A 24420-nucleotide genomic window follows, 5' to 3' on the forward strand; every position below is an offset into this window, starting at 1 on the left:
GCTCAGCTTTGCTCCCATCCTCTCCCCGGCCTCTGCCCCCAGGGAGCAGAGAATCTCCCAAACAAACTGATCACACACAACTGGGCTAAAGGGATGGAAAAGAGTCAGGGGTGTTTAGGATGCTCCCTTAGAGTGGGTTTTGTTTTCAGTAAAGTAGGACTCTCGCCTCTCTGGGCCTGGGTGATGTCCCCTTTGACCTTCCTTGGGGCCTGTGTCTCCATGGGGCTGCACTCCTGCCTCTCCATCAGTGCTCAGTGTTTCAACCTCTCTGCCTCCTTTCTCTCTGTCTCTCCATATTATGGGCCTGATCCTGCAACTGGGGTCCCCGCCATCTGGCCTCTCTGACCCTGATCTCCAGAGGCACCCACTGCACCTTCAAGCGTCCGGGGCTGAGGAGACGTGCGCAGACAAGGACAGTGAGCTACAGGCGGGACGGCCTCGGCAGGCACATTCGTAGAGACATGGGTCCCTAAAGACCCCTAGGTGTGCTGTCTCCTCAGGCGACTGGATGGGCCCAGTGTGTGCAGACATTTGCGCCAGTTTTGTTTTGTTAGGATGGTGCACACTTGAGCAACACACTGGCATTTTATTTTTCTCTGAGGCTTTGGTACAAATAAATGAAAATGCCAACCCCCGCTAAGGCATTTTCTGTGAAAAGTAAATTCTCAAGGCATTGTGTTAGCCAACGCATAGACTTCCTAACCCACACACATAAAATGCATCGTGTTTTAGGGCCCAGGCCCGTGGCCCAGTGGTTGAAGTTCTGTGTGTTCCGCTTCAGCAGCCTGGCATCACGGGTTAGGATCCTGGGTGTGGACCTACTCCACTCATCAGCCATGTTGTGCGGCATCCACACACAAAGTAAAGGAGGATCGGCACAGACGTTAGCTCAGGGCTAATCTTCCTCAAGCAAAAAAAAGAGGAAGATTGGCAATGGATGTTAGCTCAGGGCGAATCTTCCTCACGCACACACACAAAATGCATCGTGTTTTAAAGTCCACTAGCAATGAAAACTAGTCAGCATTTTTTTCCCTTTTTCGTCTTTCTACAACTGAATCTGATGAGCTATACCTGTCATTTATAACACAAATATGCCACAGACGGTGAATTCAGCGGAGAAGGGGACGGGCTGAGGAAAACGTGAAAGAAGCATTACAGTGCATCTCAATATTTGGGTATAGGTAATTCACTTTTTACCAGCAGCACAGTGGATTTATCCGACTAACCCTTTCAACTACAGTAAAGAGGAAAGTAAAAGAAGTGTGCTAAGAGGATTGGAGCAAGGTGAGCTCAGCACCACGATTTAAATAGAGTCGGTGCTTAAGAAATGAGCAGTGAACGGGCCGGCTCCATGGCCCAGTGGTTAAGTTCGCGCACTCTGCTGTGGCGGCCCAGGGTTCGGATTCCGGGCGCGGACATGGCACTGCTCGTCAGGCCACGTTGAGGCGGCATCCCACATCCCACAACTAGAAGGATGTGCAACTAAGATATACAGCTGCGTACGGGGGGGTTTGGGGAGATAAAAGCAGACAAAAAAAATTTAAAAAATAAAATTAAAAAAAAAAAACGATTGGCAACAGTTGTTAGCCCAGGTGCCAATCTTTAAGGAAAAAAAAAAAAGAAATGAGCAGTGAAGTGATCAGAGGCAATTAAGTCAAAAGGAGGCATGGTTGATGACAAACACTCAGTTCAGGGCCACAGCTCGGGAGAGTGCCCCTCGGGTCCTGGGAGGAAAGGCCCCCAGGCCTCGGGTCAGCCGCCCACCAGCTCCCATCTCTGCTGACAGCCCGCATCTCTCAGCAAACAAAACAAGCCCGCAGCTGCAATCTCATTTGGGTCTCAAAACACAGAGGAGAAGGAAGTCGAGATTTTTTTATTTTATTTTACAGATGAGGAAGCTGAGGCTCAAAGAGTTTAAATGACTGACCCAAAGTCCCAAAGTGAGGCTTCCAGGACCAGAATTCTGTTACTGTGGCCGCCAGGCCAGGCTGACTCTCTGCTCTACCCACATCTGCTGAGACTTCGCTTTGAACTCAAGTCTCCGTGTGGCTCCATGCTCCACACGTCTGCCAGGACTGACATCGTGCTGCTCCTGACCTCATGGCTAACTCGCTGGCACGCCTGCCACGATGCTTTTAGAGCTGCGCCCCTGAGACAGGCACCCTCATCTTAGCTCACGACATCTCCTCCTATACCCAAAGCCACCGCCCTACGACCTCCCTGCTGGGAGGACCTCCTAACCGGGTGCTCTGTCCGAGGCACCTCGTGATGTAGTGGAAAGGTAGCTGGACTTGGAGGCAAAACACCCAAGCACTGGTTCTGGTCCCTGTCTGGCTGAGTAACCCTGGACAAGTGATTCCACCTCTTCAAACTCCAGCTTCTTTATCTGCAAAACACAGACGAGAACACGCACAGCTCAGTGTTGTTGACAGGATTAAATGAGATATCCGTTATGAAGGGCCTCCTGGGAGCCCAGAAACACCACCTCTCCCTCCTCCATCTGTCCATCTTCCCTCTCTCCTCCCTGCCTTTTCTTCTTTCCTCTTCGCTACAGTTCATCTGTGCGACCCCCAAGACTGGTCTTCCTGGAACTCCACTCGCGTCGGCTGCTCCCTTGATTGCAAATCTCAGATGACTTCCCACTGCCAGGTCCAGCCGCCTCTCCATTGCTATGCAGGATCCTCAGCTTCTGGCAGCCCCTGTCCTCTCCATGCTTCATCTCCTGCCCCTCAGGAACATGCACGGTCTGGTTGGGGTTCATGCTGACTGGTTCCTACCGCCCCGGCTTCCGCTGTCTCACGCTCCTAGAAAGCCCTTTCCCGCCTCTCCCTCTCTGGAGGCGTCCCTCACTGCCCCCCCACCCCCCCAGCCCTCCCTTCTCTGATTTCCAATTTCACTTAGCGTCCATATCAATTTCTTTGGCACCAACTCACAGAGGCAACTGTGTCTTCAGGTTGTTTCCTGTATCTGCAGCTTTTTCTTATCCACTTTATTGTCAGTGCCCCCAGGACAGACCAAGGTTTTTCATCTCTTTGAGTTCCCCACTGGGCCAACACGGCTGAGTGGGTCACAGGGTGACTCACGCCTCCAGCCGGGGTCCAAATCCGAGGTCTAGCACTTACTAAGCTATGTGACCTGGGGAACCCTGTTCTTCCCGGCTGTAAAATGTATGATTTAACTTCTTCACCAGAACGATGCTTTCTTCAATGCATTTGTCCCTTGAATAAATATTTATTGGGCACCTACTGTGTGCCAGGCCTATGCTTTTCAATGAGCTCATCTAAAACACATAATCTCAATGTGGGAACCTCAGCTCTGGGACCCCAAATCCTAGCTTAAAGTTTGTAGACACTAAATTAATTAAGATTGCATGAAGTTGCATCATGCTAGACAAATAGAGGATGCTCAGCAAGTCTTTACTGAACCAGAGCATTAGGTCTTCAATAAATTGAATGTAATTCATTCACTCATACCCAGTGCTGAAGACATGGTAGTGAGCTGAACAGACAGGTTCCCTGTCCTCATGGAGCATTCGGTCAAGCAAAGGATGAGACAGACATTAACTAAATAATGACAGTTATCGTATGGAGTATTCTGAGAGCATGCAAGGGGACCTAATGTGGGGTACAGTATCTCAGTAGATGTCTCTGAAGAAAATACTGAGCTCACATCTGAAGGATCTGAAGAATATAAGTGGGAAGAGAGAAAGGAAAGGGTTGAGGGGTGGGGACAACGGGCATTCCAGGTGGCAGAAACAGCAGATGCAAAGGTCCCGAGGCAGGAACACACAAAGCCCTTTCCAGGAACTGGAGCTTAGCTTGGTGAGCAGTGAGGAGAGTGGGGCAAGGTGAGGCTGAAGGTAAGCTCTTCTAGAGCGCAAAGAGCCTGGCTGCCGTGCTGAGGAATTTGGACTCGATGCAAAATGGGGGACCACTGGGAGTCTTAGGCCAGGGGAGTGACATGATTAGATTTGTATTTTGAAAGCTTACTCTGGCTGCTGCATGAAGAATGGATGAAAGGGCAAGGGTGGAGTCAGGAGAGTGGAACTGAGTTAAAGAAACACTGATGAGTGGACCACTTCCGGTAAAAACCCCACAACACTGTGGGCCTGAAACCTGGCGTCAGGGGCTGGTGCTCAGAAGAGCAGAAGCAGCCTCCAGTCTGAGTGTCCTCTCCTCCCACCGCCTCTTGTCTGGTCCACATTCCTCCTTCTCGATGGAGCAGCCTGCTTTAGGGTGGGGATGGAACAGAACCACGAGCACCACCCCATTCTGCGGTGCTGGCTAAGCCACAAACTGGTCTGAACCTGTCGGTTCAGAGCCGGCTGCAAGGCAAAGGCCTGCCGGGCCGGCTCAGAGCGGCCTCTCTGCGTTCTTGCGCCCACACTTGGCCTTGAGAGGCCAGGGCGGAGGCTGCCCCTCCTCCACCCCTGCTCCCCAGACACCTGAGCCCGGGGCGTTGCTCCATTCTCTCGTTTGGGGCTGAGTGGCTTCTGGAGGTGGGATTACTGGGCAGGCTCTGGGTTAGAGATGTGGAGATAAGAGCCAGTTTCTAGTCGGCAGAGCTGCGCCCACTACCACCCGGCAGTGTAAACTTTGCACGTCAGCGCTCGCCTACCCGTGTCCTCTTCTGCTGGGAGACACTGGGGTGACCATTGACTGGGGTCGGGGCACTTTGGTTTTAGACCTCTGCTCTGTCACCAACGTAGTTAAGTGACAACTTCTCTGGGCTTCAGTTTCTTCAACTGTAAAATGAGGGGATGATCACTCGTGTTGTGTATACCTCACAGGGGAGAGAGAAGACCAACGTGAAAGTACTTAGAAAAATTAAAAACACAATACCAATGTAAAAAGTATTAGTAAGTGTTACCAATGATAACGACAGTAATAACCTACGTCCCTGGGGACTCGTCTGTGGCTCTCAAAGCACTGAGAAGCCTCTCACTAGGGGTCTGAGAGTAGTGTGCCAGCAACAGGGCTGATGTCAACGCCCCCCCAGCTTCCTGGCCCTAACCCGGTGCAGTCAAGGCTGGAAGAGGCTCAGCCCTCTCACGGCAAGGCTGTGCCGTCAGGGCTGGACCGCCCTCTCTCACCTGAGACACGCTTATCCTGAACTGCATCTGACTAAAGCAAGTACCTCCCCAGGATGGGGATGGAGATAGCTATCAGCTCAGCAAGTGCCCCAGGAAGGATGGAAACTGATGCCTAAAACTGAGCCAATCCCTGGAAGGGTTCAGTGCCCTGACACCAGGCCAGTCTAAGGAGAGTAGTAAGGCCCACCAGAGAGCACTACCTGTGCCTTCCAAGTCCCAAACTCGCTCCCCCAGGACGCCCTTGTCCCCCAAGATTTTCATGAGGTTTTCCATGTCTGACCCCTCCCAGGGCTCTGGTGCTGTAGGAAAGCTCATGAGTTTAAGCCAAAGGAACGAATCTCTAAGAACACCCATACCTACAATAAAGCCTAATCAGTCAAGATGAGCAGGCACAGACCTGTCATCTGACAAAACCGCATGCATGGCCTGAGCGCAGTGAGGGAGGTTGCTCCAGAGGAGCTGTAGAACAAGGCTCCACAAGGAGAGAAGAGGGAAGGCAGCTTTTGTAAGGTTTGGGTTCCTGCTGAAGAATTTTGAGGAGAGTCTCAGGGAAGTGGGGTTGAGTTCTGAACCAATTACTGTTTCTGAGGCAGGATTAGGATACGTGGAAATTAACTAGGGAGTGGATGCTGTTGTGAGCCGAGGGCCATTTAGCAATTGGGTACTCCAGGAATAGATGGGAAGAGCAAAGCAAGTCTGGGAGCATCAGTGGTCAGAAAGCAGTGGTCAAAGAGGGCGGCTTATTCTTTTTTTATTTTGCTGAGGAAGATTTGCCCTGAGCTGATATCTGTGCCAAACTTCCTCTCTTTTGTATGTGGGTCGCCACCACAGCACGGGCGCAGACGAGTGGTAAAGGTTGGTGGCCGGGCTCCAAACCCGGGCCACTGAAGTGCAGTGTGCCAAACTTAACCACTGGGCCACTGGGCCAGCCCCCAGAAGGGAGTCTCATTCTTGATGACGTTTTGTATCTGCTGCGTGACTTTGAGAGAAACGATGTTTCCTGTTAATTTTGTGGAGATTTTATCTGTGTCTGTCCTCCCAACCTGAGTAAGGGCAGGGCTGGTTTTTAATTTTTCGTTCTGAGCTGATTTTCACGCTCTCAGTTTGGTACAGTGTTTTTACTCTTTCACCTGCCACCACTGCTTATAGGACCTCTGCGATGCAGCCAGCCGTGTGTCACATGAGCATCAGGGCCACAGCTCCTGGAGTCAGACTGCCTGCAGTCAGATCCTGGTCCCACCACTTGCTTATCTCTGAGAACTTGGGCGAGTTATTTACCATCTGTCTCTCAGTTTCCTTGTCTGTAAAGGAGGAAAAAAAGAGCATTTGCCTCAGAGGGTTGTTGTGAAGATCAACAAAATAACACACATGAAGTTCTTGCACCAATGCCTGGCCCTTAGTTAGTGTTCAATAAATATTCATTCTTTTTCTTCCACAATAATTATTATTATTTTTTAAAGATTGGCACCTGAGCAAACAACTGTTATCAATCTTTTCTCTTTTTTAAATTGTTCTTCTTCTCCCCAAAGCCCCCCGGGACAAGGTTGTCTATTTTTAGTTGTGGGTCTTTCTAGTTGTGGCATGTGGGACGTGCCTCGGCATGGCCTGATGAGTGGTGCCATGTCTGCACCCAGGACCTGAACCGGTGCAAGCCTGGGCCACCGAGGCAGAGTGCGTGAACGTAACGACTCGGCCACGCGGCCGGCCGTCTTCCATTATTATTCTGAAGGTAACCTAACTTCTGATTGAAGATGACGGATTTCCTGCACTTGTTTTCTCCTCTCCTTTCAAAGACCCCTCTAAATAATAGTAAAGAATTAAGATGTAAAAATCTGAGCGACGAAAAGACCAGTAGAGAGGTTATCAGCAGATGGGAGAAGTCAACAGGTACTTGGAAGAAATGAAGCAGAGAGAGGAGTGAGGACTGATGAAGCGGAGAACAGGAAGCCAGAGCCTGGAGGTGACGCGCCTGAGGGGATAGGAACGGAGGAGGGCTGCTGGGTTCTGCAGAACCCAGTGGACGTGAGCCAGGAAGTGCCATGGGGAGTGAAGCCAGGCGAGGGACCCAGGCTCGAAGTGGGGAAGGGCTGCTGAAACCCGAAACATGGGGCAGTCAACGCTACCCAAAGCAGGTGCTCACAGGAGCTGGCGCCAACCTCCCCAGGACAGTAAAACAACAACCCAGACCAGACACAAACAAGACCCCAAACAGCAAACAAGGAAGGGCTTTTTCCCTTGAGAAACTGAATGGTCCCAGAGAAAAGATACTCCTCAAATGGCATTTAGATGTCCGCAGCGTAATTCCCGGCTCCCCACCCACCAGGGGAAGTAAAGCATGTCCGCGTACGTGGACCCCCAGTCTGATGTTTTAAACTAAGAATAGGCAATCAAAGATCACCAGATATCTTAGAAGAACCTTCACCATGAGTGGGGGTGGGGAGGGGGATTATAAACAAAAGGATAATTCAGAGAAAAGAAGGGAATTGTTTAAATATTCAAATTAATATCCTCAGAAATATTTATTACATCCATAAAAAAACTACAGGACACAAACTAAATGTCAGGTGTAAAGACAGAAAAAGGGATTTAATTTTTAGAAATTAGAAAATATGCACAAAAGTGAGTACGTATATATCTAGATAGATAGATAGAAACTTGCTGCACAGATAGAAAGAGAGATAGTTGAAACTCACTTTAAAGGATCACATGGGCTGTTAATACCATGGGGCTGGCCTGGCGGCACAGTGGTTAAGTTTGCATGTTCTGCATCAGCAGCCCAGGGTTCACCAGTTCGGATCCCGGGTGTGGACCTACTCACGTTTATCAAGCCACGCTGTGGCAGGCCTCCCACATATAAAGTAGAGGAAGGTGGGCATGGATGTTAGCTCAGGGCCAGTCTTCCTCAGCAAAAAGAGGAAGATTGGCAGCAGATGTTAGCTCAGGGCTGATCTTCCTCAAAAAAATTCTTTTTACTATATTCACAAAGTTGTGTAACCATGACCACTATTTAACTCCAGAACACTTTCATCACCCCAAAAAGAAACCCTACACTCGTTAGCAGTCACTCTCCATTCCCCCCTCCCTCCAGCCCTGGAAACGACTAATCTACTTTCTGTATCTCTGGACTTGCCAATCCTGAACATTCCATATAAAGGGAAGCATACAGTATGCGTCTCTTGTGACTGGCTTCTTTCACTTAGATGACGTCTTCACGGTTCCTCCACGTCGTATCGCGTGTCAGTACTTCGTCCCTTTCACAGCTGAGTAACACTGCGTTATGCGGGTGGATGCACTGCGTTCTTGTTTATCCATTCCTCAGCTGATGGAAAATTTGAGTTGTTTCCTCTTTTGAACTATTATGAAGGATTCTGCTGTGAACAATCATGTATAGTTGCGGGTTTTTTTTTTTTTTTTTTTACATGGATCTATGTTTTGATTCTCTTGGAGAATTTAGGAGAGGAATTGCTGGGTCATATGGTCACTCTATGTTTAAATTTTTGAGGAACTGCCACACTGTTTTCCAAAGTGGCTGCACTATTTTACATTCCCAGCAGCATGCGTGATGGTCAGGATGACATCTTCAGATCCATTCATGTCGATGCTTGTGACTACAGTTCACCTGTTTTATGCACATACCACACTGGGTGCATTCTACAGCTGAGGGTCATTTGGACCTTTTCCGGTTTTTTGCTGTTATACATAACGCTTTTGTGAGTGTTCTCCTACAGCTCGTCCAGTGTGCACATCCAAGAGCTTCTTCAGAGGATACGCCCAGAAGCGGGCTAGCTGGATCATGAGGCACACACATCTTCGACTTTATGAGCTAATTCCAAATTGTTTTCCAAAGACTCATTCTAATAAGCACTTCCATCCTCAGTGTTTAAGACTTGCTGTTTCTCTACATTATCTCCAACTCTTGATGTTATCAGATTTTTAAAATCTTGGCTAACCTGATGTGTTTGCGACGTTCTCTCATTGTGGTTTTTTAATTGGCATGTCTCTCATTACTCATCTTATTGAGCATTTTTTCATATGTTCCTGGGCAATTTTAGGTTTATTCTCCAGTGAAAAGTGAGATGTCTTTTGTCAATCTTCCTCTTGGTTTATTTTTATTTTTCTTATGATTTGTGGGTGTTTTTCCTATATTCTGGATACAAATTCCTTTCTCATTTACATATGTTGCAAATATATTCTCTGTGTCTTTTCTTCTTTTTCTCTTTATGATGTACTTTGATAAACAGTTTCAAAGTATTCAATATATTGAAATATATACAACATCTTAATTATTCAAGTGTATCTATCTTTTCCTTTAGTTTGTGATTTGTGTCTTGTTACCAAAAAAACCCCCTTACTTTCCTTGAAGTCAAGAAATTCTTCTCCTACATTTCTTCTAAATGTTTAAATTTTTTGCCTTTTATATTTAAGTTCTTAATCCATCTGGAATTTATTTTTGTATATGCTGTAATTAGGGACTTGACTTTTTCCCCATCTGGGTAAATTATCAGCAGTACGACCCTTCTCATATATCAAGTTTTCGTCTATGCATGAGACTGTTTCTGAATTCTCTTATTCTGTCCCCTGATCTGTTTGTCTCTTCTTTCCGGATACGACACCGTTTTAATTACTCTAGTTTTATAATAAATCGTGGTATCAGAGAGAACACGCTGTCCCACCCCTGTCACCAATCTTGTGCTTATTCAGGAGGGTTTTGATCTTCTTGGCCCTTTGCTCCTCCAAACAGACTTGAGAGAAGCTTGTCACGTGCCATGGAAAACCATGTTAAGCTTTTGATTAGAATTTCCTTAATTCTATAAATCAAGATGGAGAAAATGTACATATTTACAAAATTGATCTTCCTTTCCCACAAATATGTCTTCTATTTATTTAGAGCTTCTCTAATATCTTTCAAAAAGTCATATTATTTTCTATACGAAGGACCTGCACATCTTTGGAGTTATTCCTCGATATTTTTTCTTTTTTGCTACTTTTATCATTGGAAATTTGAAATTATATTTTTCTGTTTATTACTGGTATAAAAAAATGAAATTAACTTTTGTATATTGATTTTCTACTTGGCAACTTTGCTAAACTGTCTTGATAATTCTAGCAATAAAGCTTATTTGGAGTCTCCCATGTGGGTATTCATATCATTGGCAAATAATGAGAGTTTTATTTCATCCTTTTACCTTTCCTCTTCTTTTTCTTGCCTTGTTGAGCTGGCTAAAATCTTCATTGCAATCTTTATTTTGTTCGTGAATTTAAAAGCAATGCTTTTAATGTTTCACCAATGATTTACAATGTTAATGCTGTAGTTTTTTTAAGCAGATTTCCTTATCCAGATAAAGGAAATCACCTTCTGTTTCTAGTTTACTAAGAGATTGGTTTAATTTTTTTAAACAATGACTAAATGTCGAATGTCATCTGATACTTCTTCTAGGCCTATTGAGATGAATATCTCTTCAAATCTCTAACAGGGTAAATCATATTAACGTATTTTCCAATATAACTTCTTGCAATAGACTCATATTATTTTTTTTAAAGAAAAACACAGCCAGATTCTGTTTGGAATATTTAACTTAGGGCTTTTTAAAATCCATATTAATGAATTGGACTGATCTGTAGTCTTTTTTTCATGCTGTCTTTGTGCAGTTTGGGGATCCAGCTTCCACTAATCTCACAGAATAAGTTTGGGAGCATTGCCTCTCCTCCTCCCTCCTGTAAGAGTTGGAGTAAGTTTGGGTCATCTGCGTCTGTCTCCTGAACACGTAAGAGAGCTCACCGTTACAATTGTTGGGGCCCAGAGCTTCCTTCATGATTCTATTTCTTTAACGGTTATAAAGCCATTCCAATTCTCCATTTCATGCAGAGGCAATTGTTACCAGTTATATTTTTCCAGGAGTTTGTCCACTTCCCCTGAGAATGCGAGTGTATTGCTGTATGGTCATCCGTTACATGCCTGTTATCTTTAATCTCGCGGTGCCCTTTCTTCATGCCTGACATCGCTGTGAGCGCCTCGGCTTTCTTCATGCCTGACATCGCTGTGAGCGCCTCGGCTCACCTCACTGGGATCCCCTTCCTGAGCTTCGTTGATCACTGTGACTGCGGTGACTATTTTCTATTTCTTTTCTGTTTCTTAAGCATTGCCCTTGTCTTACATTTTCACTCTTCAACTTCACTTGGGTTTCTTCTCTGCCTCCTTTTCTAATGTCTTGTTTGGATGTGTAATCCAACTTCATCATTAGTGTCGAGCCTTTTCTCTCCTTCTAATACAAGCAATTTAAGGTTATTAATTTCCCTCACATTTCTACTTCAGTTTTGAAGGTTAGTATTTTTTATTATTTAGATTTAAATGTTTTTCTGATTCATATTATTATTTCCATTTTAACCCTTCAGATATCCAGAGATCTGTTTCAGAACTGCCAAATAAATGGCTTTTTAAAAGTAGATGTGTCTCTGTTATTGAATTTTAACATAATTGTTTTGTGATCAGATAATTAACTCTTTGAAATTTGTTCAAAGTTGATTTGTGATTTATGATGGTAGTCAATTCTTGAACTTTTGTATATAGTTTTTAAAAGTGTGTTTTCTTTAGTTATTAAGTATAGTATTTAATATATGTTCATTAGATCAGCTTTGTTAATTGTTTTATTCATAACGATATTTTTAGAAATGCAAAGACGGGAGAAATTTACCTACCAAACCTCCTGTGTTAGTAAATGATTAACAACATGCTTCAGCAAATACAGAGTCAGCTAAGCCAGAGGAAGGCCTGGGGCCCAGGAAACAGTGGCTGTCGCTCAGGAAAGCGGTGACTCCCAGGATGACAGCTGCGCGCCAGGTCTCAGAAGCAAGCAGTACCCACTGTGGGGCGGGACGTTGAGGGCTCCAGGAGGAAAGTATTCCGACAAAAGCACGATTCAAGAGGTCTAATACCACCCTTAGACTGGGGGAATTTGACCCAGGACAAACTTCTGGCCACTGGTATGCCACAGCTGGGGTCCATTAGAGAGTGTATGGGAGTTTATCAGGGTATCCAGAGCACATGGCCTTGGCAGCTCGGGCTCGCCTCCGTGGAGTGGAAAAGGTGGAGAACGTGTCAACTGGGGGAAGCCAATGACGCTCATTGGTCTGTAACTGGGGCAGATGCCACGCAGACAAATGCTGATCTCTCCAACCTCATCGAGGCTGGTCTCTAAATCTCTGAAGTGAATGCACTTGGGGTGCACAGGACGTTTCACTGGGGTGATGGGAGAAACTGTTCAAACTTCTGTTTATCTCATTCTCTTTATTTCTTTTGAGTGTGTATATCTTCTAACGTAGATAATGCATTAACAAAGTGAGAAATGCATATGTGTGTGTGTATATGTTTACACACATACACACAAACACACACACTGAGTGCGTGCAGAGTCAGATATTTTTAGCTGATATGGTGTGTAATTATAAACACTTGGTGACCCCTGAATAACAACACCTGCGTAGGAGAGCAGCACTTAGATACCGCCCAAAGTCACATAGAATCATCACGCTAGCAACTGTGTGGCACAGTGATGTGTGCTGGGTTCTAGGCAGGATGCTTCTAATTGATTCCTTCAGTTAACCCTCAAAACAACCTTTCAAGATGAATACTATTTTTCTTATTACACAGGTGAGAAAACCAAGGCTGAGAAGTTAAGCAGCTTGCTTTAAGTCACATAAGAAGTTGCAAGACCAGAATTCCAACCAAATAGTCTCTAGAACATGTGCTCTTTTTCGTTAGCTCCAGCGGACTCTCTCAGCCAAAGGTCCGCTTTACAAATTCATCGTTGCTGCTTGTTATGGGTTGAATTGTGTCCCCCCAAAATTACGTTGGAGTCCTAATGCCCGATACCACAGAATGTGACCTTATTCGGAAATAGGGTCCTTGCAGATGAGGTCCTAGTGGAATAGAGGAGATCCCTAATCTAATATGACTGGTGTCCTTATAAGAAACTCCACACAAAGAGACAGACATGCTCCGGGGAGAACGCCATGTCAAGATCGGAGCTACGCTGCCAAAGCCAAGAAGCTACCAGAAACTAGGAGAAAGGCCTGGAACAGATCCTTCCCTCATCTTCAAGGGAAATAAGGCCCAGTCAACACGTTGATTTTGAACTTCCAGCCACCGGAACTGTGAGACATTCAATTCCACTTGTTTAAGCCACCCAGTGACAAGAGCACTAGGAGCAGGTTTTGTTCTCATGAGGGGACTCGGGCGGGGGTGGGGGCTCCGGGATGGGGGCTGATCACCAGAAAGACTAAGCCCTGATTAGAAGCTTGGAATTTTCAGCCCCAGAGCCCCTTCTCCAGAGAAGAGAGAGGGGCTGGAAATGGAGTTAATAAGTGATCATGCCTACACGAGGAAGACCCCATAAAGCCCCAATAGTACAGGGTTCAGAGAGCTTCCAGGCTGATGACCAGGCCTGCGTGCTGGGAAAGTGGCGCACCCACAGGCTGGAGGCTCGGTGCCCCTTCCTACACACCGTGCCCGACGCATCTCTTCCATCTGAATGGTCACCTGTATCCTTTATCATATCCTTCTCTAATAAACTGGTAAACGGCGAGTAAACTGTTTACTTGCGTTCTGTGAACTGCTCTAGAAAATTAATTGAACTGGAGGAGGGGGTCGTGGGAACCTCTTATTTATAGCCCATCGGTCAAAAGCACAGGTGACAACCCGGACTTAATGATCGGCACGATCGTAAGGGACTGAGCTGGAGGGAGGGGCACGGTCTTGAGGGACCGAGGCTTTAACCTGTGGGATTTGACGCTGTCTCCAGGTACAGAATCAGAATTGAGTTAAAAGTAGGACGCCCAGCTAGTGTGATAGAACTGCTTGCTGAGGGAAACCAGAAGTGTCAGAAGTGAAGTGTCCTGTGTAAAGGTGAAGGAGACACTTAGGCGGAGTGTAGGTTTTTCTAATACAACATGGCATTTAACTTCTCATCAGTGTGTTTCTAAATGCAGGTGACTGATTAGAGGGTGATTCTCTAGTCTTCTTTCAAAACACCCCAAGAGTATTACTGCTGCTTCTCAAAAACCCACAAAACAAAGACTGTTCTTACTGAGATTAAATAAATTATTGGAAGTGAATTCTTCTATTCACCAAATTATAAAACAACCCAAAACTATAAAATGTGGCAGCTGAGAACCATTCCTCCAGAATCTGACAGCCAGGGACCACACCTCCTCTAGTGTTCCAGGAAATCTCACGCTCCTGGGGCCACGCAGCAAACCCCCAGCTGACACTGTGCCAGCCCAGAGAGGGGCACAGCACAGCAGGATAACAATCAAACGGTACCCATCTAGAAAAATCCCAAGTTCTGCTTAAACAAGGTGGAGTAGATACAATATTTTATCTCCACTTCATCCCCAAATCCCATTAAAATGACAGTCAAAGAATAAATACCATAAAAATCCACAAGGACAAAGGAAAAAGAAAACGAGATGACAGTGGAAGATGAAAAGCATGTAGGAGAAGGGAGCTGACCCGGGAGGGTCGAGAGAATGGAAGCCAGGCCTGTGGGGGTTGAGGATGGGCTATCCAGCCGAAAGTAAGAGAATTCGTACCAGATAAACTCTAAACTCAGAAACATGAGGCACATGAGCTGAGAACCAGCGGATTAGCTGGTCCTCTACATGGAGACGTGAACCCTCCAGCCTTTCTCCATTTGGTTTCAAAAATGAAAGCAGACACGTGTCCCTGCCCCATGCCTTCAGGCAGGGCGCTGGAAGATGCTCCAGGAAAGCCAATCAGCACAAGGGTAAACGGCCACTGCTACTAAATTTGGGAGTTTCTGCCAATGAAGTGGCTGGGTCCCTGCCTGAAAAAACACAACAGAAAACCTACAGTGATGCCTGTCAAGGTGATCGATGAGCTCCAAAAATCAATCCAAAAAATTAAATCCATGTTTAGGTGCCTCAGTCTTAGGTGTGAACACACATACGGGGACCACTAGGCATTTGAGGAAAGCCTCTAAAATCAGTGCCAGAGACCAAAATAAACAAACAGGAAAAAGGAGCTTGGGGAAACAGACACAATGCAGAGATTTAAAAAAACTGTACAAACAATTCTTCGGAAAAAATGATAATCAATATCCTTGGAAACATAAGGAGATATTGCAACTGTGAATCAAGAAGATGACGTTACAGAGCCAGCCCTTCTGGCCCAGTGGTTAAAGTTGGGCATGCTCTGCTTCAGCAGCCGGGGTTCGGTTCCCGGTCGTGGGACCACACTCCTTGTGTGTCAGTGGCCATGCTGTGGCAGCAGCTCACATGGCAGAACTAGAAGGACTTACAACTAAAACATACAACTATGTACTGGGGCTTTCGGGAGGAAAAAAAAAAAGAGAGGAAGATTGGCAACAGATGTTAGCTCAGAGCGAATCTTTCCCAGCAAAAAAAAGAGAAAAGAAAATGATGTTATATATTTTAAAAAAAGCATTTTGAAAACAAGAGAGTTCTTGTAAAATACTATACGATAGCAGAAGTTTATAAATATTATATATATATATATAAAGTTATGGAAAATTCCCCGTCTTTGGCTCTGACACTCCTGCATCCCTCTTCCATCTTATGAGGACCCTTGTCATTACATTGGGACCACCAGATAATCCAGAATAATTTCCCCAGGCCGAGATCCTTCATTTAGTCATATCTGCAAAGGCCCTTTTGCTGGGTAAGGTGACATATTCACAGGCTCCGAGGACTAGGATGTTAGGATGCGGACATCTTTGGGGGGACTGTTATTCTGCCTATTACAGGGTAGGATTTCAAATGGCTACAGTCCATTTCTCGTTCCTGAATGGGCCACCTCTACCTCTGGTCCACAGGAAATTCGCATTCTTTGCTTGGGTAGAATCTGAGCAACTCTCCTTGGCTCGCTCCACTCCCAAAGCAGCTGGCCAACCGCCTCACCTCTCCCCTGGATTCCATGGGCAGAGTCAGCCTTTGCCCTAACTGCAGGGAACATACGCCCTCCCCGTGGTCAACGGAAGCCCATGTCATGAGACTTGAGGCCCGGGCGGCAGCAGCACGCTCCCCGACTGGGCTGGGGAGGTCAGGCTCAGCACAGCCCCTGCACAGGAATCTGCTCCACCAACTCCCACCTCCACTCTCAACCCCTCATCCTCGGGCTCGGGGAGTGGCCTCACTGGTTCTTTTCGTGGAATTTTCTGCAGGTCCGTCTCTCATCTCACTGTGGATCTTGGTGGTTCAACTGAACGTCTAACTTAATCTGCTGTCAAAAAACAATAAGGAGAAAACTGGGCAGAGGACGCAAAAAGGCGATTCACAGAAGAATAAATACAAATGTTTACTACTAATTTAAAATTCATTCTTGGAGCGGCCCAGTGGTGCAGCGGTTAAGTTCACATGCTCTACTTTGGTGACCTGGGGTTCGCCAGTTCAGATCCCGGGTGCAGACCTACGCACTGCTTGTCAAGCCATGCTGTGGCAGGCATCCCACATATAAAATAAAGGAAGATGGGCATGGATGTTAGCTCAGGGCCAATCTTCCTCAGCAAAAAGAGAGGATGGTTGGCGGCAGATGTTAGCTCAGAGCTGAGCTCCCTCAAAAAAATAAAATAAAATTCATTCTCCAAGCAATGAGATACATTCAAATTATAATAAGATGCCACCTTCGCTGATGAGAAGGACACCATCCCACAGTTTGGTAGTGGCCTGTGAGGGACTGCATGGGCCTCTTACACACTGCTGAGGGGAATGTAAATATTTTGGAAGGCAATTTTTCAATATGCATCCAAGTCTTTAAAATATACATTTGATTAAATCATTGAAAGGTGTACAAAGATGAATGAACAAGGATATTTGCTGAGTTGTTGTTTATATTAACAGAAGTGGTGGATTATTAATCAATAAAGGATTGGTTAAAGTAACATATAGTCTCCATATACGAGGTCATGCTTTGTAACCATCTGAAGCGACGTCATAAAAGATTAACATGAGTAAAGGAGTGTGGATATATTGGCAAATGAAAAAATATGACTTGAAAAACAGTATTTGCAGAATAGTTTAATTATGTGGGAAAATACATACGGGAGAGAAACATTCCGATGTTAAAATTGGGTATCTTTATGTGGTGGGGTTATGGGTAAATTTTAATTTTCTTCCTTGGCTTTTCTGTATTTTTTAATATAAAACTCTGAAACTGTATTATAACTTTCTTAGTAACATCCATTTCTAACATGGTGAAGTTGTTCCTCTGTGCTCAGCACGGCTGTCTCTGGCCGGGCGCTGATGGAAGGGGGCCGGGGGTATTCCTGGGAGCAGGAATGTGGACGATGGCCGGAGCAGCTCGTCATCAGGACGAGTCAGGGTGCGAGCAGACAGGCTTCTAAGTCAGTGCTCCAGCAATAGACGGGCGCCGGCCCCTCCGGAGGCCCAGTCTGCAAGCGTGGGTTCTGTGCCCACAAAGCAGGATTCTGTGTGTTTCAAAGGGCTAGTTAAAGCGAGAAAAAATTGTGAAACAATTACAAAGGCATGCAGTGATAAATTCAAAATAATATAGAGTTATCTTGATATACTGGCTGGATTATGTAAGTGGTAGGGATGGTGCAGCATAAACAATGCGAGTTCTGAGAATTTGTTGAGAAAAGGTAGGGGAAGTACACTGATGAATACATTGGTTCTAGCCAAAAAAACTCCTTAAGGAGTATCTCATGCCTATTATGCATATTAGGGTCTCATTAGGAGTTTGTGGACGACTGACAAGGAAGGAAGGGAGGGAGGAAGGTAGGGAGGGAGGAAGGAACAGGGGGAGGAAGGGAGCCAAGAAGGAAGGAGGGAAGGAAGAAAGGGAAGGGAAGGAGGGAGGGAGCAAAAAAAGGAGACGTTTCAGGTGGGAGGCGAGCCTAAGCCGGCGATTCTCAAAGGGCAGCCCCTAGACCAGCAACATCAACATCACCTGGAAACTGGTTAGAAACGCAAATCCTCAGCCCCACCCAGCGGACCGAATGGGAAACTCTGAGGCAGAGCCCAGCAATCTGTGCTTTAACAAGCCTTCCAGGGGATTCTGACGTAGCTAAAGTTTGAGAAGCGCTGGGCTAAGCAGAGGCCCAGGCAGGCTGCGGCGAGGAGGCTGGCCGTACTGGAGGGGACATGCAGCATCGGGGCGGGGGCCAGGTGGGAACAGAGGAAGTGGGAAGCTTCTGCATTACTGGAGCTACAATGATTTTTTCACAAACAACAAGGTTGGTATTTACACATACCTAAGATGAAGGAAATGTGTTAAAGAAAACAAATCACCCACACTCTCTCCTCACCGAGACCTCAACCAGCTTGGTGTGCCCCGGTTCCATAGAGTGTCTGTACATGTGCATAGACAGCGTTCACATAGTTATAATGGGGTCGTGCACGTGATTTGGGGGTTTTGCTTGTTTTAGCATTTTGTGGGCTTTTTGGTACATTAGTCAATGAGTTTAAATTTTTATTGTGGTTTGTACTGTTGTATTTTGTATCTTAGCTTTTCCTATTCTGTCTCTGGTGGGTTGTGACATGAGAACCAAACTATAAAGTAATCAAATAATGGGCTTAAAATTTCAAAAGCTGAAAAAGAATTTTCAAAAGTTGAGGTCTGGCCCAAAGACAAAAGCACTCGGAAGTAAATAAACAGCCAGAACCAGTTTTTCTCACCCCAGAAACTTGCTCATGGTGCTGGGCTGGAGTAGGGCCGCAGAGAATCAGAAGGAAGGTGTGTGGCTTGGGTCCATCCCCCACCTCACTGGCTCCCACACGACCTCATGGGTGAGACTCTGAAAAGAGCCTGGAGAAGTGGCAAGTGTGGCAGAGTTCCTTCCAATTAGCACGGTGTGGGAGCAGCGACGGCTACGTGACCCAGCTAGACCTGAGGACTCACACGACCTCTCGGATTCCCTCTGGCCTGGGGTCGTTTGGGTGTGGCTAAAAAGGCTGGACTGAGAAATTTCTGCTTTAGGGAATAGAGGCCAGCCTAGGTCCTGGATGGATCAATGATCAAAGGAGAAAGAAGTCAGTGGACATCCTGGTGGACACCAGCAAGAGCAGGTAAGGATATATTACTGCACACAGCTCCAGGGGAAAGTGAGCAGCTGGGGATGGGGCTGAGGAGGGTGGGCTGAAGGACTGGCCTGCAGGAGAATCCCCAGGACCAGCCCCGGAGCACGCCAGGGGTGCGACACTTAGCATAATGGGGGCTTGGAAGGGAAAGTAAGGCTTACTATAGAAAACTAAAGAAAGTTACATTTTTGGCACAACTGAGTCTATAGTCCAGGATTCATACGTGCTACAGTCATGTAAGATTTTTTTCATGTCTTGTAATACTTAATAGTTATTTTAATCAACTGTATCCCCATCAAATGACTGTACTATATTTTATTTAATCATTCCCCTATTGTTGAAAATTGATTGTTTCCATTTTTTAATAGAATAAAAATACAATGAAAATAGTTATTCTGCAACATTTGTTTGCCACCTACAATATTCATACTCTAGACGAAGCATCCGGAATTCAGAGGTGAAAAGAACACAATCCCCGTTGTCCGGTGGGAGAGTCAGAGGTGTCGAATGTTCGCCACAGGGCAATAAACAGGGTTATAAAAAGCATGTAGAACTTGAGTCTTCTTTTAAATTACTTCCTCGGGATAAATTCCAAATAGTGAGATTCCTGGGTTATACTGACAGATTGCTTTCTAAAAGGTGTCATTTTGTACTACAATGAAGCAGTGCCGGTTTCTGTTGTGTAACATGTGTCGTAGCCCTTGATTCTAATATGTGCTGGGAAGATTTTCCAGGTCTTTTGTTTTCCTTTTTATTTATTTATATTCTTGTTGGGGGGAGGCAGATCTTTAAAAGTATTTGAATTTCTCTTTTCCTAGTTTATTTCTTCCATGATTTTAAAGCTTAGAAAATTACCCCTTTAAGGATATGATACTCATTTCTATTTTCTGCTAGTTTCAATTAATTAATCCACCTAAGTTTATTTTAGCAATTAATCGGAGCAATCTATTTTCTAAATTGCTAGCTAAGACTATTCTTTCTTTACTTATTATCTGGTGACACTCAGCAAGTGTGAAATTCTCACTGCAGGAGGACAACATTGTGTGAGATGTTAAACCTGGGAACGCCTAGACTCTGGTTAGCCTGGGGCTCCCATACGTTGAATTAATGACATTCATGGCTTCAGTGTGGGGAAGAACCATCAAGAATGGGGCAGCTACTATTTGGTTTACAGGTTATGTTGAGAAAGTTAAAAAAAAAAAATGCTGGAAGAGTTTCAGGCAGCCAGAGCTTAGAGAACGAATCAGAGAACAGATCATTGATCAGAGAGGAACATGGAATAAGATGGGAGCAAAGTTTCTACCACAAAGGAAGGGAAAAGTCCCTTTTGGTGCTGAGAATAGGAGCTGGGTGCCAGAGGGAGAAGGGAAGGCAAAGCATCACCTGGAATGTTCGGACTGCTTCCTCACCTCAGGATGGAACACTGACAGCAGGTGTGGCAGGGTAGGAGGTAGGTGGATAAAATGAGCTGCCAGATAGATTTAGTATCTGAGAACTTCAGGGACTGCTATCCTGCCCGAGGTGGCTACAGCTGGGGAAACAACAGGCCTCACAGAGAAACGGTTCACTGGTGGGATGGCAGGTCTAACACGATCCAGGAGAGGGGACGTAAGAGTGACTGGGGCAGATGCTGTGGGCAGACTCTGAGGGACCACAGCATGTTGGAAAGAACGCACTCTACAGTGTTCTGGCACCCATGAAGGAGTGGGATAGCTGAGAGACCTGCATTTTAAGTAAGAAAGCTGAGAGAGTGGCCCTCTTGTCACCCGAGACAGTGATGAGGACCAGGGTGTGGGTGGCAGATGCCACTGTGATGCCCAAGGACCAGGGCAGGCCAGCTGTGCCTTCATCATGAAGCAGGACAAGGGGATCTGAGCAGCGGTTGGGGCTGACCAGCATCACTGTACCCAGACACGGTCCGGAGAAGGGGTGCAAGGGACCCCTTCAGGCTGTTAGGAGTTTGAGCTGTGAATTCACTGCTTTCCCTAAAAGAGGTCTGAAAATGAACGAGGTCAAGTTACCCTTAATCTTCAGGTTGAAATGTCCTGCCAATGTCACCTCGTCCCTGCTATCAACAGAAGTTAGCTTCCAGAAGAAAGTGCAATTATAAAACAAAAATTTCACTTTTGTATTTCTGAATAATATGTAAATCTTGAAACCACCACCACCAAACACACACACACACACACACACACACACGCACACAAGGCCTTTTCTGAATTTAAATCCTTTATTAATTTAAAATGTATTTTTAAAGTCAGAAGAAAACTTGAAATGTGTTTGGAGCATGTTGAGTCCATAGGCAATGCAGAAAGAGAGCTCTTTTTTCCCTTTTAATAGGCATAGTTGGGATTGCTTTGTACTTTGTGTCAGAGGAACTCGAAACTCTTTCCTGTGTTAGTGGTGTGAGGTGGATGAGGCCAGCGTGGGTGGCAGAGGAGTGAACGCAGGAGAATGGGACAATCTGGAAACCTCTGCCTGCTTCAGAGTCCCCGCACAGCCTCTTACTCCCTCACATTCCATATGTCCCGGTGTGCCTGGGGCAGTCCCAGATTACACCACTGACCCAGCACAAGGATTAAAAGTGCCCCCTTTAACTTTCAAAAGCGTCCTAGTCTGTCATACATTACGTGGTCACCCTGGCCACGGAGCCTTTCCACCACAAGGTGGCAGCATCTGCCCACAGTTGAAAAGGACTGCAGCTTGTGGGTGGCGCCCTATCTGGGCAGACAAAGTGGCCCCTTCATTAACCCAGGACAGGGCTGGACGTATAACACCAGACAGAGGAAATGGGGGCACCTTAGAATGCAAGGACTTGTAAAGGGGTCACCTTGTCCACCCCTGACATGTGGCAGGCCACACAACCACACCAGGCACCCGTGGGAAACCTGTCTGCAGGGTGAGGATTCCCTCAGGAGCTAGAATTAGACCTGGGTTCAAGCATTCCCTGGGTGACGCAGGGAGGGGCCTCTCCACCAGCGGTTTCTGAGGCCCTTCTGCGAAGACAGGAGCCCCCGCCCTGAAGGTGCAGCCTGCTTGGGCATGTTCATGAAGGAGGTGTCCACGTTCCAGCCGATACTTTTCTTCTTCCTTCTTGTTAATGGGTTGAATTTTGTCTGCAAAAAGATAGGTTGAAGTCCTAACCCCAGTACCTCTGAATGGCCTTATTTGAAAATAGGGTCACTGAAGATGCAAGTAATTTAGATGAGGCCTTGGAGAGTAGAGCGGGCCTTTGATCCTGTGACTGGTGTCCGTGCAAGAAGAGAAGAAGTATTGGAGTGATGCTGCCTCAGGTCAAGGAACGCCTGGGTTACCAGAAGCTGGAAGAGGCAAGGATGAACACTCTGCTAGAGGGTTTGGAAGGATCACGCCCCTGCCAACACCTTGATCTGGGACTTCTAGCCTCCAGAGCACGAGAGAATAAATTTCTGTTGTTTTTCAGCCAGCGGTTCGTGGCACGTTGTTACAGCAGCCCTAGGAAACCGATGCACTGCCCTCTCACACTTGGCCGATCCCAACGTATTAGCATCTATCACTGCATAACAACACTCCTACACAGTCAGCAGCTTAAAACAACACACATTTATTATCTCCTGAGTTTTGTGGATCAAAAGTCCCAGCATGGCTTAGCTGAGTTCTCTGCAAGGCTGTGATCAAGGTGTTGGCCAAGGCTGGGTTCTCATCTGAGAGCTCAAGTAGAGAAGGGTCCGCTTCCAAGCTGACATGATTATTGGCGGGATGCAGGTCCTGTGGGTTGCTGGACTGAGAGCCTCGGTTTCTTGCTGGCGGCAGGCCAAAGGCTGCCCTCAGTTCCCTGCTGCACGGCCCTCTCCACAGAGCAGCTCACGCCGTGGCAGCCGGCTGCAGCAAAGCCAGCAAGGGAAAAACTCTCCTCACAAGACAGGCGCTGCAATCTCACGCATCTGCATCACGGAAGTGACCTCTCGTCACCTTGCCATGTTCTGTGGGTTAAAAGTAAGTCACAGATCACCCCCATGCTTGAGGAAAAGGCATGAAACCCAGGAGGCAGGGACCACGGGGGCCACATCTATGAGGGGTGGGTAACAAATTCCCCCAGGATTAGGTTTCCAGTGTGAACATCCAGGAGCTCAAGTCTCCACAGCTCTGTCACCTTCTCCCCATAAGTCAAAAGACAAAAGTTGTTTTTCCTCCCCATTCCCAAATTGGGAGCAACTTCTCACTGGTCTGTGGGGTGACCTGCTTCCCAGCTATGCCCCTTTCTCCGTGCTGCCAGTGGCCCCTAAATCCTGGGGCAGGGGCCAAGAGTGGAAGTTGAAAGCAGGCTGGCGCGGGCAGGGACAGGCTGTGTTCTCCCAGGATCTGGCTATTATCTTCCTCGGGGGTTGAAATGAGCCACTGCTCCTGCGCGTTCGCTTTTGCCTCTGCTGCTGGGCTTGGGGTCAGTCCCACTTCGGCAGGGAGGGTGCCCCCCTGATAGTCTCTGTCTCCACATTTTCCCCACCCTCCTTTACTCCTAGGTTGAGGCCATGTGACTAGTCCAGGCCAAGTACATTTGATGTGGCACTTCTGGGGTGAAGAAATGAAAAGCCAGTGTGGTTTCTCCATCCGTTTCTTCCCTGACTCAGCAGACTTGGAGGCCAAGTGTTGAGAGGGTGTTGCCGCGAGATGAGGGAGCTGGGTTCCTGAGGGGTGGCTCTGCTGGAGAGAGAGACCCTGCCAATCCATGTGGGATGTTGCTTGAGTTAGAAATAAATGAAGTCCGCTGTGTTAAGCCACTTGGATTTTAGGGTTTGCCTGCTGCATGAGCCTAGCACTAAGCACCCTAACTGACCACCTTCACTTGGGTTTCTCGATCAGCCGTCAGGAAAACGTGGCAAAGAGAAGCTCAGCCAAGCACATCCAAAGCATCCCAAACATGTGCTGGGGTCCAGAGATCTGCCCGGGCCAGTCGGAGACTAACACTGACTGTTGATTCTGTTTGATGCCACTTACAAGTGTGACCTTGGGCAAATGACTTCGCCTCTGTGCCTCAGTTTCCATCCTTGTAAAATAGGGTTCTACTAGTACCTTGTCATATGGCTTTTGTGAAGCGTAATCGAGTAAAACACGTGGAGCAGTGGACAGTTTCTTGCTCGTGGTCTGTATTATTGGCTGGGATGCGGGTACGCACTCTGGGGCACCAAGGGGGTGCTCGCTTCAACCTTACCCCCAACCTCTCAGCACAGGTCCCTGGGGGCTTCTCCTCGGCCCAGGAAAAGGATTGGGCCCACCCA

The 24420-nt window shown here is 46.7% G+C and overlaps 1 protein-coding gene across 2 annotated transcripts in view; it reads left to right on the forward strand.

The window, feature by feature from the left end:
• The first annotated feature begins 18766 nt into the window (after positions 1–18766).
• Positions 18767–24420, forward strand: part of FCAMR (Fc alpha and mu receptor) — a 31342-nt gene continuing 25688 nt past the window's right edge. The window contains exon 1 of one of the 2 annotated variants that reach the window (XM_014828849.3): positions 18767–19153. The gene's annotated coding sequence lies outside the window, so the exon portion shown is untranslated. The remainder of the gene's footprint in view (positions 19154–24420) is intronic. The other variant, XM_070497082.1, reaches the window with a different exon arrangement.

The sequence above is a fragment of the Equus asinus genome, chromosome 25 (assembly GCF_041296235.1).
Source record: "Equus asinus isolate D_3611 breed Donkey chromosome 25, EquAss-T2T_v2, whole genome shotgun sequence".
In the NCBI taxonomy this organism is placed as follows: domain Eukaryota; kingdom Metazoa; phylum Chordata; class Mammalia; order Perissodactyla; family Equidae; genus Equus; species Equus asinus.